This window comes from Saimiri boliviensis, chromosome 14, assembly GCF_048565385.1.
Source record: "Saimiri boliviensis isolate mSaiBol1 chromosome 14, mSaiBol1.pri, whole genome shotgun sequence".
Taxonomy (NCBI): Eukaryota; Metazoa; Chordata; class Mammalia; order Primates; family Cebidae; genus Saimiri; species Saimiri boliviensis.
In genome coordinates this window covers 25055776-25069096 of record NC_133462.1, presented here as the reverse complement: position 1 = coordinate 25069096, position 13321 = coordinate 25055776, and the positions used below count along the sequence as shown (strand labels likewise).

The 13321-nt window shown below is 38.0% G+C and overlaps 1 pseudogene; it reads left to right on the top strand.

The window, feature by feature from the left end:
• Positions 1–11907: 11907 nt before the first annotated feature.
• Positions 11908–12698, top strand: LOC101027914 (transcription initiation factor TFIID subunit 9-like; annotated as a pseudogene).
• Positions 12699–13321: the final 623 nt, after the last annotated feature.

Below are 13321 nucleotides of genomic sequence, written 5' to 3'. Positions count from 1 at the left end.
AGCTATAGGTTTGTCAATTTTATCGATCTTTTCAGAGATACTTTTTTTGGTTTTGTTGATTTTCCTCTAGTTTTCTATTCCAGTGATTTCTACTTTATTTTTTATTTTTATTATTATTATTTTTTTAAGATGGGGTTTCACCATGTTGGTGAGGATGGTCTTGATCTCTTGACCTGCTGATCCCCCAACCTTGGCCTCCGAAAGTGCTGGGATTACAGGCATGAGCCACCACACCCAACCGACTTCTACTTTAATCTTTATTATTTCCTTTCTTCTCCCTTGCTTAATCTTACTTTGGTCTTCTTTTTATAGTTTTTAAAGGTGTTAAGTTATTGAGACTGCTGTCTTCTAATATAGGTGTTTAAAGATATAAATTGACCTCTAGGCATTAACCCTTAGCTGCATCCAGTGATGTTTGATTTGATTTAATTTTTCTTTAGTTAAAAATATTTTCTAATTTCTCTCGAGATGTCTTTTTTGACTCATGAGTTATATTAAGTATTGTTTAATTTCCAAATATTAGTGGTTTTCTCAAGTTTCCATTGATTCCTACTTTAATTTTATTGTGTCTGGAGAACACATTTGCTATGTCTTTAGTTTTTAAAAATTCATTACGATTTTAAAAGAATGGGTAGCATACATTCTCTTGTGCACACTTCAAAAGAAAACATATTCTGTTGTTTAATGGAGTGTTCTGTTGATGTAGGTCAAGGTCATTGATATTGTTGTCTTCTGTATTCTTGCTGATTTTTTGTCTACTTGGGTTATCATTATTGAAAGTGGGATATTGAGGCCTCACACTATTATTGTTCAACTGCTCTATCTTTCAACTTTCGTTAGTTTGTGTTTCATGTATTTTTTTCTCTGTTGTTAGGTGCATGTACGTCTATCATTGTTGTATCTTCTGATTAATTGAGGCTTTTATTATTACAAAATGTCTGTTTTTATCACTAGTAACATTTTAATCTTAAACCTTATGTCTGTTTTGTCTGATATGATTATGACTACTCCACCTGTGTTACAGTTATGCTTACGTGGTAATCTTTTTTCATCCTTTCTGTTGCAACCCATTTCTGATTTTGAATTTTAGCATTTATATCTTGTAGGCGGCATGCAGTTGAATTTTGTTTTTTAAAAAAATCTATTTTGCCAGCCTATCTTTTTACTGAAATGTGTGTTATTTCATATCATTATTGATACGGCTTATTTACATATCAATGGCTCACGCCATTTTGTTAGTTGTTTTTTATATGTCATGTCTTTTTTGTTCCTCTGCTCCTCCTTGGTTACCTTTTTTGTGTTAAGTAAATCTTTTAATATAAACTTTGAATTCCTTTACAAAAAAAAAAAAACTGTACTTTTTTTTTTTTTAACCCACAAATTTATTTCTTACATTTGTGGAAACTGAGAAGTCTGAGATCAAGGTTAGCAGCTGATTTGGTTCCTGCTCAGGGCTCTTTTCCTGGCCTGCAGATGGCCTCCTGTGTTCTCATACAGTAGAAGAGAGCTTTACTCTGTTTTCTGAGTTATTTTGTAGTGCTTGCTCTAGAGTTTAGAGGATATATTTTAACATCATAATCTACTTCAGTATAATACTAACGTAATTTCAGTAGACTTTGCTTCAGCATAGCTTGTCTCTTCTTTTTTCTTTGTCCTATTAATGTATTTTATAACAATACAGACTTAATATTTGTAACAATACAGGTTCATTATTTTTCCATGTAATTATCTTTTTTTTTTTTTTTTGAGACGGAGTTTCGCTCTTGTTACCCAGGCTGGAGTGCAATGGCGCCATCTCGGCTCACCGCAACCTCCGCCTCCTGGGTTCAGGCAATTCTCCTGCCTCAGCCTCCTGAGTAGCTGGGATTACAGGCACGTGCCACCATGCCCAGCTAATTTTTTGTATCTTTAGTAGAGACGGGGTTTCACCATGTTGACCAGGATGGTCTCGATCTCTTGACCTCGTGATCCACCCACCTCGGCCTCCCAAAGTGCTGGGATTACAGGCTTGAGCCACCGCGCCCGGCGCAATTATCTTTTAAGTAAGAGAAGAAAACTTTTAAAAAAGTATTTTTTTCTATCTTTTATATTTGACTACATAATTACTCTTACCGGTGCTTTGATTTTTTTTATGTGGATTCAAGTTACCATCTGGTGGTGTTTCCTTTCAGCCTGAGTACTTGCTTTAAGGTATCTTGTAAAAAAAAATTTTGATGGCAACAAATTCTCTTTGTCTGTCTGTGAAGATCTTTATTTTTGTCTTCTTTTTTGAAGGATACTTTTACTGGATTTCAAATTCTTGTTTGACAGATTATGTTACACCACTTAATTCTTGCCTCCATTGTTTCTTTTGAGAAGTCAGCTGCTGATTTTACTGGGGTTTCCCTGTGCGTAGTAAGTCTGTTTTTCTCTTGCTGCTTTCAGGATTTTGATGTGTATTGGTGTCGATATCTTAATGTTTATCCTACTTGGATTTCATTGAGATACTTGGATATGCAGATTTATGCTTCTTAAAAAATTTGGAACGTTTTCAGACATTAAAAACTTCTATGACTTTTCAAAAGATGCCAAAACTTTTATCTCCTGAGATTCGCATTATGCATATGTTGATATTCATTGTATCCCACAGGTTTCATACTTCGTTTGTTTTTCATTCTTATTTCTGTTCTTCCGATTGCATAATTTGTATTGATGATTGTTTGAGTTCACTGATTCTTCCTTCTGCATTTCGAATCTGCTCTTGAGTCCCTCTAGTGAAGTTTTCATTTTAGTTACTTTTCAACTCCAGAATTTCCATTTCTTTTAAAATTTTGATCTCTTTATTAAGTGTTCTCTGATTAGTCATTGTTTTCATGCTGTGATTAAACATGCTTTTCTTTTGTTCTTTGAAGTCTGTTAAGTCCAGTATTTGAGAACCTCTGGAAATAGCTTCTGTTTATACTATTTTTTTTGTAGTAGATAAGCCATATTTTCCTGTTTAAAACTGGACATTTTAAATAATACATTTGTAACAGCCTTTGATTCTGATACCTTCCTGCCTGGGGTTATTGTCCCTTTTTGTTTGTTTGTTTTATGACTTGGCCTCAATTAATTATGTTTTTCTGTACGACATGTGGCCTCTGATGTCTCTCCTTAGTTAAGTCTGGCTACTTATGGGTCACTTTGGATCAATATATCTTAGTGATTAGCTAGAAACTGGTCAGAGATTATACTTAATTAAACATCATGGTTTGTTAAGACTTTGTCAAAGTCTCTCTTTTGTTTGGGGAACACGCTGAAAATTTATGTAATTTACAAGTCTTCCCTGGGGATGTGCATATAGTTAGAGCCCTCTCTGGTCTCTCCTCAGCATGTTCATACCCTAATATACCCATTACCTTTCAAAATGTAAGCTAATCAAGGACCATGATTGTCTTGCTTCCTGATTGTTTCTGTTAAATTTCCAGGCAGAATTTTTTTTCCTGCTGGTCTCTTGTTTGGCCCAACTAGTATTTCAGCTTCAGGTCATCTGTGATGTGGGCCTTTCCTATGTTTGACACTGAAATTGCTATTTTCGACAAAGCCCCTAGGCATTGGATTTTTCCACATTGTTTCAGATTGAGTCAGCGACGTACAGTATATGCTTCTGGTTTTACAAGTTGTTGTACTGTGTTAGTACTATTGCTCTGAAGGAGCTGGAGTGAGGGAGGGTGGTCATGAGAGTATGCCACATACTCTCATCATTTTTACCCAGCTTTCTTTCTTTCTTTCTTTCTTTTTTGCCAACTTCTGCCCCCTTTTTACCCAACTTTCAGTAGTTTTCTTGAATAAACACTTCTCCATTTGTTCTATATTTTGGTCAATACTCAAGAGGTTGGAAGTAGTTGTTTTTGATAATTTTGCCTAATTTTTAAAAAGTCTGTTTTTTTAAGAGCAGTTTTAGATTCACAGCAATATTGAACAGAAGGTACAGAGATTTTCCCATATACCGCATACTCCCACACCTGCATAGCCTCCCGTATTATCAGCATCCCCACCACAGTGATACATTTGTTACAATGGTTGAACATCCATTGCCACATCGTCACCCAAAGGTTATAGTTGGTACTAGGGTTCACTCTTGGTGGACATTCTGTTGTTTTGGACAAATACATAATAACACATATTCAACATTATAGTATCATACTGAGTCTCACTGCCCTAAAAATCCTCTATGCTCTGCCCATTCATCCCTCCGTATGCCCCAGTACCTGGTAATCACTGATTTTTAAAATTGTCTCTATAGTTTTGCATTTTCTGGGATGTCGTGCAGTCGAAGTCATACAGTGTTTAGCTTTTTAAGATTGGCTTCTTTCCCATTTGAGTTTCCTTAATGTCTTTTCATGGTTTGATAGCTCTGAAATAATATCCTATTGTCTGGATGTACCACAGTTTATCCATTCACCTACTGAAGGGCATCTTGGTTGCTTTTTTTTTTTTTTTTTTTTTTTTTTGGTTGCTTTCAAGTTTTGGCAAGTATGAGCAAAGCTGCTATAAACATCAGTGTGCGGGTTTTTGTGCGGACATAAGTTTTCTGCTTCTTTGGGTAAATACCAAGTGGTATGACTGACAGATCATATGGTAAGACTATGTTTTGTAAGAAACTGCCAAACTGTCTTCCAACGTAGCTGTACTATTTTGCATTTCCACGAACAATGAATGAAAGTCCTGTTGCTCCACATTCTAGCCAGTATGTGGTGGTGTCACTGTTCTGGATTTTGCCCATTCTAATAGGTGTGTAGTGGTAACTCATTTGCATCTTAATTAGCATTTACCTGGGAACACATGATATGGAGCATCTTTTCAGATGCCTTTTTGCCATCTGTATATCTTCTGGTGAGGTGTCTGTGAAGGACTTTGGCTCCTTTTTTAGTCAGGTTGTTTTCTTACTGTGTTCAGTGTAAGAGTCTTTTGTATGTTTTAGATAACAATCCTTTATCAGAAATGTCTTTTGCAAATATTTTTTCCCAGTCTGTGGTTTGTCTTTATGTTTTCTTGACAGTGTCTTTCACACAGCAGAAATTTTAATGAAGTCCAGGTTATGAGTTTATTCTTTCATGAATCATGCCTTTGCTGTCATATCTAAAAGGCTATTGCTAAATCCAAAGTCTTCTAGATTTTTCTCCTATATTCTAGAGTTTTGTAGTTTTGCATTTTATATTTAGGTCTGTGACCGATTCTGAATTAGTTTTTGTGAAGCGTGTATGGTCTGTGTCTAGATTTGTTTTGCATATGATATCAGGTTGCTCCAGCACCACTGGTTGCAGACTCTCTGCTCTGTTGTATTGCCATTCCTCCTTTGTCAAAGGTCAGTTGACTGTATTTATGTAGCTCTGTTTCTCAACTGTTTCATTTCACTGACCTATTTCTCTCTTATCAATACCATACTGTCTTGATTGTTATAGCTTTTTAGTAAGCCTTGAAGTCTGAAAATGTCAGTTAACTTCGTTCTCCAATATTGTGTTGGGTATTCTAGGTCTTTGACCTCTCCATATAAACTTTAGAATCAGTTTATTAATATCTACAAAATGATTTGTTGGGATTATCAGTGGGATTGCATTGAATCTCTAGATTAAGTTGGAAAGAACTGACATCTTGACAGTGTTGAATATTTCTATCCATGAACATGGAATACCTCTCCATTGATTTAGTTCTTTGATTTCTTTTGTCAGAGTTTTGTATATAAGTCTTGTACATAATTTACTAAATTTATACCTAAGTATTTAAATTTGGGGGTGCTAATGTAGATGGTATTTATAATTTCAAATCCCACTAGTTCACTGCTGCTGGTGTGTAAGGAAGTGATCAACCATTGTCACCTTGCTGTAATCACTTATTAGTTCCAGGAGGTTTTCTTTTTTGGTTGATTTTTTTCCAATTTTCTACAAAGACGATTGTCATCGATGAACAGAGACCATTTGGCTTTCTCCTTCCAAATGTGTATACCTTTTATCTCTTTTTCTGCATTGTCAAGGACTTGCAGTATGATGTTGAAAAGGAGGGGTGAGAGTGGATATCCTTGCCTTGTTCATGATCTTAGTGGGAAGGCTTCAAGTTTCTCATCATTAAGTATCATATTATCAATATGCATGGGTTTTTTGTAGATTTTTTAAATCAAATTGAGTAACGTCCCTCTATTTCTAGTTTACTGCACGTTTTTATTATAAACAGGTGTTGGATTTTGTCAAATGCTTTTTGTTTGTTGATGTGATCATGTGATTTTTGTTCTTTAGCTTGTTGATGTGATAGATTAGAGTAATTTTGAAATGTTGAACTATCCTTTCATACCTACGATAAATCCCACTTGGTCATGGTATATAATCCTTTTCATACATTGTTGGATTCAGTTTGCTAATATTTTATTGAGTTTTGCATCTATGATTGTTAGCAATATTTGTCTGTAGTTTCTTGTAATATCTTTGCCTGATTTTGCTATCATGGTAATGCTGAACTCATAGAATTAGGGAGTACTCCTTGTGCTTCTATCATCTGAAAGAGATTGGAGGAAATTGGTATTTTTTTTTCCTCAAATGTTTTATGGAATTCATAAGTGTTTCCATCTGGGCCTGTACTTTCTTTTTGGAAAGTTATTAATTATTTATTTAATGGAGATAATCTTATTCTGATTGTCTGTTTCTTCTTGTGTGAGTTTTGGTAGATTGTGCCCTTCAGGGAATTGGACCATTTTATCTAGGTTACCAAATTTGTGTGCATAGTTGTGTTCATGGCATTTTTTGGTTATCCTTTTAATCTCCCTGGGATCTGTAGTGACACTCTCTTTTTCCATTTCTGAAATTAGTGTTTCGTGTCCTCTCTCCTTTTTCTTTGTTAGCTTGTCTTATTGATTTTATTTATCTAAGAACCAGCTTTTGGCTTGGTTGATTTTCTCTGCTGATTTTATGTTTTCAATTTCATTGATTCTGCTTTAAATTTTAATTCTTTTCTTCTCCTTACTTTGGAATTAATTTGCTCTCCTTTTTCTATTTGTATCAGGTGAAAACTTAGGTGATTGGTTTTAGATCTCTTTTCTTTTCTAATATATACATTCAATGTTAAAACATTTTCTGTAAGCACTTTCAATGCATCCCACAAATTTTGATAAGTTTTATTTTTTATTTTTGTTCAAAATATTTTAAAATTTCTTTTGAGACTTTTTCTTTGTTCCATGTGTTACTTAGAAGTGTGTTGTTTAATATCCAAGTATTTTGGAGATTTTCCAGCTATCTTTGTTATTGATTTCTAGTTTAATTCAATTGTAGTAAGAGAGCAGATGCTGTATAATTGCTATTTTAAATTTGTTAAGGTGTGTTTTATCACCCCAAATGTGGTGATTTATCTTGGTTAATGTTCCATATTAACTTGAAAAAAATATGTATTCTACTGTTACTGAATGAAGTAGTCTGCAGATGACTATTATATCAAGTTGGTAGATGGTGTTATTGGGTTCAGTTGTGTCCTTAACTGATTTTTTGACTGCTGGATCTGCCTATTTCTGATAGATGAGTATTGAAGTCTTCAGGTATAATAGTGAATTCATCTATTTCTCTTTCCAGTTCTGTCAGTTTTTCGTCATGTAGTTTGATGCTTTGTTGTTAGGTGCATACACATTAAAGATTGCTGTGTCTTCTTAGAAAACTGACCCCATGTAGTCAGAGAATGCTCCTCTTTTTTCCTGATAACTTTTCTTAATCTGAAGTCTGCTGTATCTGAAGTGAATATAATGACTCTTACTTTCTTTTGATTGATGTTAGCATGGAATATCTTTCTCCATCCATTTACTTTAAATTTATATGTGTCTTCAAGATTTTTGTAGACAATGTATAGTTGGGTCTTATTTTTTGATCCATTCTGACAATTTGCCTTTTAATTGATATTTTAGACCACTGGCATTTAAAGTGATTATTGATATTGTTGGATTAATATCTACCATATTTTTACTGTTTTCTGTTTGTTACCCTTGCTCTTTTTTCCTTTTTGTCTTCCACTCTTTTTCTGCTCTTTGGGTTTTTTTTGTTTGTTTCTTTTCTTTTCTCTTACTGATCCTGTAAGGTATATTGCTGAGTTGAAATAAGGAAATTGAGGCCAGTATATGAAAATGAAAATCCAATTTATTCAGCTCCCGGGTGAGGTTCTATGGTCCAGGATGGGGCCAGAGAAGTCGCACTTAACTTCTCGGGGCAGGGGGTTTTATAGGGGTTAGGGGCGATTAATTGGATATTGGGGAAACAAAGCATAGGCAATTTCATTAGTTGTAGGGAGACAGGGCCCGGACAGGGCAAGCCACTATAGGTGGGGAGGTGGGACTTGTTGGGGGTGGGTTGGCTAAGGACGTACGGAGCAAGCTGCCATTGGGTAAGGCATGGCGGGATTCTTTTAAAATTTTGGCAGGTTCAAATGCATAGTTTAGTGCTGAGAGTGCATAGTCCAGTGCTGAATATAGATCTGGAAGCAGAATGCAGAAGTGGGTGAGGGGAGCCTGCATGGAGAAGCCAGATGCTGAGTAAGGCGTCCGGAATGATAACGCCATTATCAGACATGGAGAGGGGTGGGTGTTGTCCATTCGGCTCCCAGCGAGGCAACCGGCCTTACAGATCCCTTGCCTGGGTAAATACCCTTTTGGATTTTAATTGAACATTTTTTTATGGCTCCATTTTCTCTAATTAGTATATCAGTTATACTTTTTAAAAGCATCTTTTTAGTGGTTGCCCTAGAGTTTGGAATATCTACAGCCTATCCAAGTCCACTTTGAAATGATACTATACCGTTTCATGGGTAATGCAAATGTCTCATAATAATCCTTATTCCTCTCTGCTGTTCCTTGAATCCTTGCTGTCATGCATTTAACTAACACATCAGTATACATTAGCATGTATATGTACATAAGTAAACAAAATCATATGCATTGTTGGTACTATTATTTTGAACAGATTGTTATCTGTTAAGTAGGTAAGAATAAGAAACTAAGTTTCTATTTTACATTTACCTCTTCCTTCTCTTACGCTCTTTATGAAGATCTGAATTTCTGAAATATGTAATTTTCCTTTTCTCTAAAGAACAACTTTAACACTACTGGAGTGCTGTGCTGGAATTCATGGCAGTCTGAATTCCTGGACTTTAGCGATCCTCCCACCTTGTCCTCCCAAAGTGCTGGGATTTCGGGTATAAGCCAGTGCACCTGGCCTCTCTCCTTTACTTTTGAAGGATATTTCTCAGGGTATGGAATTCTAGGTTGAGAGTTCTTTTCTCTTGAGGCTTTAAGTATTTGACTCCACTCTTCTCACTTGCATGATTTCTAAGAAGTTGGGTATAATTCTCTCTTTTGCTTCTCTATAGGTAATGTGTTTTTTCCCTCTGGTTTCTTTCAGGATTTTTTCTTTATGGGTTCCTGTAGTTTGAAAATGATGATGCCTAGGTGGAACGTTTATCCTATTTAGTGTTCGCTGAGCTTCCTGGATCTGTAGTTGTTGTCTCATAATAATTTGGGGGAAATTATTATTATTATTATTATTATTTTGAGACAGAGTTTCACTCGTCACCCAGGTTGGAGTGCAATGGCGCGATCTCGGCTCACTGCAACCTCTGCCTCCTGGGTTCAAGCAATTCTCCTGCCTCAGCCTCCTGAGTAGCTGGGATTACAGGCACGCGCCACCATGCCCAGCTACTTTTTTGTAGTTTTAGTAGAGACGGCGTTTCACCATGTTGACCAGGAGGGTCTCAGTCTCTTGACCCTGTGATCCACCTGCCTCGGCCTCCCAAAGTGGTGGGATTACAGGCATGAGCCAACGTGCCCGGCCAAGAATTTCTTAGTTGTTATTGTTTCTAATATTTCTTCTGTTCCTTTTTTCTTCTTATACTGATTTTCCTATTTTGCCAATGCTATCTCCTTTGTAGATATTCTGTTCTGCAGTTTTCAGCCTTTTTTTTTCTGCTTGCTTTTCAGTTGGGAGGTTTCTGTTGAGATATCTTCAAGCTCAGAGATCCCTGGCTTTATTTAGTCTACTGTTGAGCCCATCTAAACATTCTTCATTTCTCCGGTGGTGTTTTTGAGCTCCAGCATTTCTTTCTGGTACTTTTTAGACTTTCCATCACTCTGCTTACGTTGCCTGCTTGTGTTTGCATCCATCTACTTTATGCATTAGAACCCTTAGTCATAGTTGTTTTAAATTCCTGGTCTGATAATGCCAACATCCTTGCTATATCTCTGTCTTGTTCTAATGCTTGCTCTCTCTCTCTCTCCCTCTCCCTCTGTCTCTCTCTGTCTCTCTGTCTCTCTGTCTCTCTGTCTCTCTGTCTCTCTCTCTCTCTCTCTCTCTCCCTCTTTCTCTCAAACAACGTTTTCACCTTTCAGTATGCATGGTCATTTTTCCTTAACAGCAGTGCACAGTGTCCTGAGTAGGAGGAACAGCTATAAATAGGCTCTTGGTAATGTGGATTTCTCTAGACTTCTATAGTCCTGTGCTCAGGTCTTTGTCTCTTAGTGAGCTGTACTTCTAAGCTGTGAACTTCACGTGTGCTTCTCATTACCTCCCCCCACCCAGCCTTACCGGAGACACGATGACTAAAGGGAGCTGGTGTTGGGTATTTCCCTTCTCCCACATGGAAGGCAGGAGCTGCTTGAGGTTGATTATTTCCTCTCCCCCAGGTCAGTTCAGCCCTGAAAAACCCTAGCAGGATGTCTTCCGGTTTAGTTTCTCCTGCGGGCAAACCCTGTGAAAAAGAACAGAGTATTTTGGCATGTTTTTGAATGGTTCCTTTTCCTTTCCCCCTGCTGGAAACACAAGGGATAGTTCTCTGATACTTGCTTTGAGAAGCTGGTAGCACTCCTGGAGGTAAAACTCATAGAAGTATGTGTGCAGGGGAATGACAGTCCCTCCGGAGTTTTCAAGTCAGACTTGTTCACACTGTGTAGTTAGTTAATTACAGTTCAGGTTTCCCTTCCCCGGCACTCTTTTCCACAGAGGCCTCCATCTGAGGGTCTCTGCTCCCGTTACTTGGGCTTCTCTGCCTCTGCCTGGCGGTCACTCCAGTTTCAGGGGCCATCATGGTTTGCTCTGTGACCTCGCTGCTCTTACGCATCTAAGAACTGATTTTTCATTTTGTTTACCTGTTTACTTATTAGGATGTAGTGACAACGTCTAAGCTGCTTCTATGCCAGACCAGAAACCAGTAGTCCAACTTGATCTTTGCTCTTTAAGGAAAGTATTTACGAAAGTCCTCACTTTGTCATTCCTCTCAACCTCTGAAACTTTTTCTTCAAATGTTTAAAAACCAGCCGGGCGCGGTGGCTCAAGCCTGTAATCCCAGCACTTTGGGAGGCCGAGGCGGGTGGATCACGAGGTCAAGAGATCGAGACCATCCTGGTCAACATGGTGAAACCCCGTCTCTACTAAAAATGCAAAAATCAGCTGGGCATGGTGGCGCGTGCCTGTAGTCCCAGCTACTAGGGAGGCTGAGGCAGGAGAATTGCCTGAACCCAGGAGGCGGAGGTTGCGGTGAGCCGAGATCGCGCCATTGCACTCCAGCCTGGGTAACAAGAGCGAAACCCCGTCTCAAAAAAAAAAAAAAAAAATGTTTAAAAACCGTCAGTGTCTGCTTATGAATGTACCGTGTTGAGTGCTCTTCACTGCTTTCTGTACTTTGACGTGTCCACCTGACTTTTTTTCCTCCAGCCTGTAGAACTTCCTTTAACAACGTTTTAAGAGGTCCTCCCTGTAGCGCAAAGGGCAAGCGAGGTGCTCAGAGCCGTCGCGGCGAGGACCATGTTGCTTCCGGACATCCTGCTCACTGATACACCAGGGGGTTGGAAAAACCACACTAGGCAAAGAACTTGCATCAAAATCGGGACTGAAATACATTAATGTGGGTGATTTCGCTCGAGCCACGTGATCATCAGATATCAGGGAGTCTGGCAAGATGGCTTCTTCCAAGAACATGCCGAAAGATGCTCAGATGATGGCGCAAATCCTGAAGGATATGGGATTACGGAATAGGAGCCAAGAGTTATACATCAGAGGTTGGGGTTTGCCTTCCGATATGTGACCGCGTTCTACATGATGCGAACATTTATTCAAGCCATGCTAAGAAAGCTGCCGTTGATGTAGATGATGTGTACTTGGCAATCCAGTGCCGCGCTGACCAGTCTTTTACCTCTCCTCCCCCGAGAGATTTTTTATTAGATACCGCAAGGCAAAGAAATCAGCCCACTTTGCCATTGATCAAGCCCTATTCAGGACCTAGGTTGCTAGCTGATTGATACTGCTTAACAGCTCCAAACTATAGGCTGAAATCTTTACATAAAAAGGCATCACCTTCCGCGGGAAGAGTAACAGTCCCGGGGCTAAGCGATGGTTCAGTTACTAGCAGACCAAGTACTCCCACACCAGGCTCACCAACCCCACAGACCATGTCTGTTTCAACGAAAGTAGGGACTCCCATGTCCCTCACAGGGCAAAGGTTTACAGTACAGATGCCCACTTCACAGTCTCCAGCTGTAAAAGCTTCAATTCCTGCAACATCTGCAGAATGTTCTGATTAATCCATCATTAATCGGGTCCAAAAACATTCTTATTACCACTAATAGGTTGTCATCACAAAGTACTGCCAATGAATCATCAAATGCATTGAAAAGAAAACGTGAAGAAGATGATGAAGATGATGATGGTGACTATGAAAACTTGTAATCTAGCCTTGCTGCATGTAACATATATACTTGGCCTTGAATTCATTGTCCTGATATTCAGCATGCATGCTGGATGTTTTCAAGTTGTGTTTTAGAAAACTTTAATAATATTTAAGGAGTAAATACAGTTACCATACTTTTTAACTGAAATGAAGGTTTTTCATCAGCCTTAAAAAGTAAGAAAAAAATTGTCATTAATTTGAAAAAAGAAAAAAAACAACTTTTAAATGTTGTTCTGCTAGATCAAGATATTTCAACTTTTCTCTGAAAAAGTATTATTTTACTTTTGTAATTAAAAGATATTTTTGCCGGGTATAGAATCCCAGGTTGATAGTTATTTTCTCTCTTTCTTTCTCTTTTTCTTTCTTTCTTTCCTTCTTTCTCTCTCTCTCTCCCCCTTTCTCCCTTCCTTTCCTTTCTTCCCTTCCCTCCCTCCCTTCCTCCCTCTCTTCCTTCTTTCCTTCCTTTCTTCCTTCCGTTTCTCTTTCTCTCTTTCGAGATGTGGTCTCACTCTCGCTTGAGCTGGAATGCAACAGCACCAATCATAGTTCACTGCAAACTTGAACCCTTGGGCTCAAGCAATCTTCCTGCCTCAGTCTCCTGAGTACCTGGGACTACAGGACA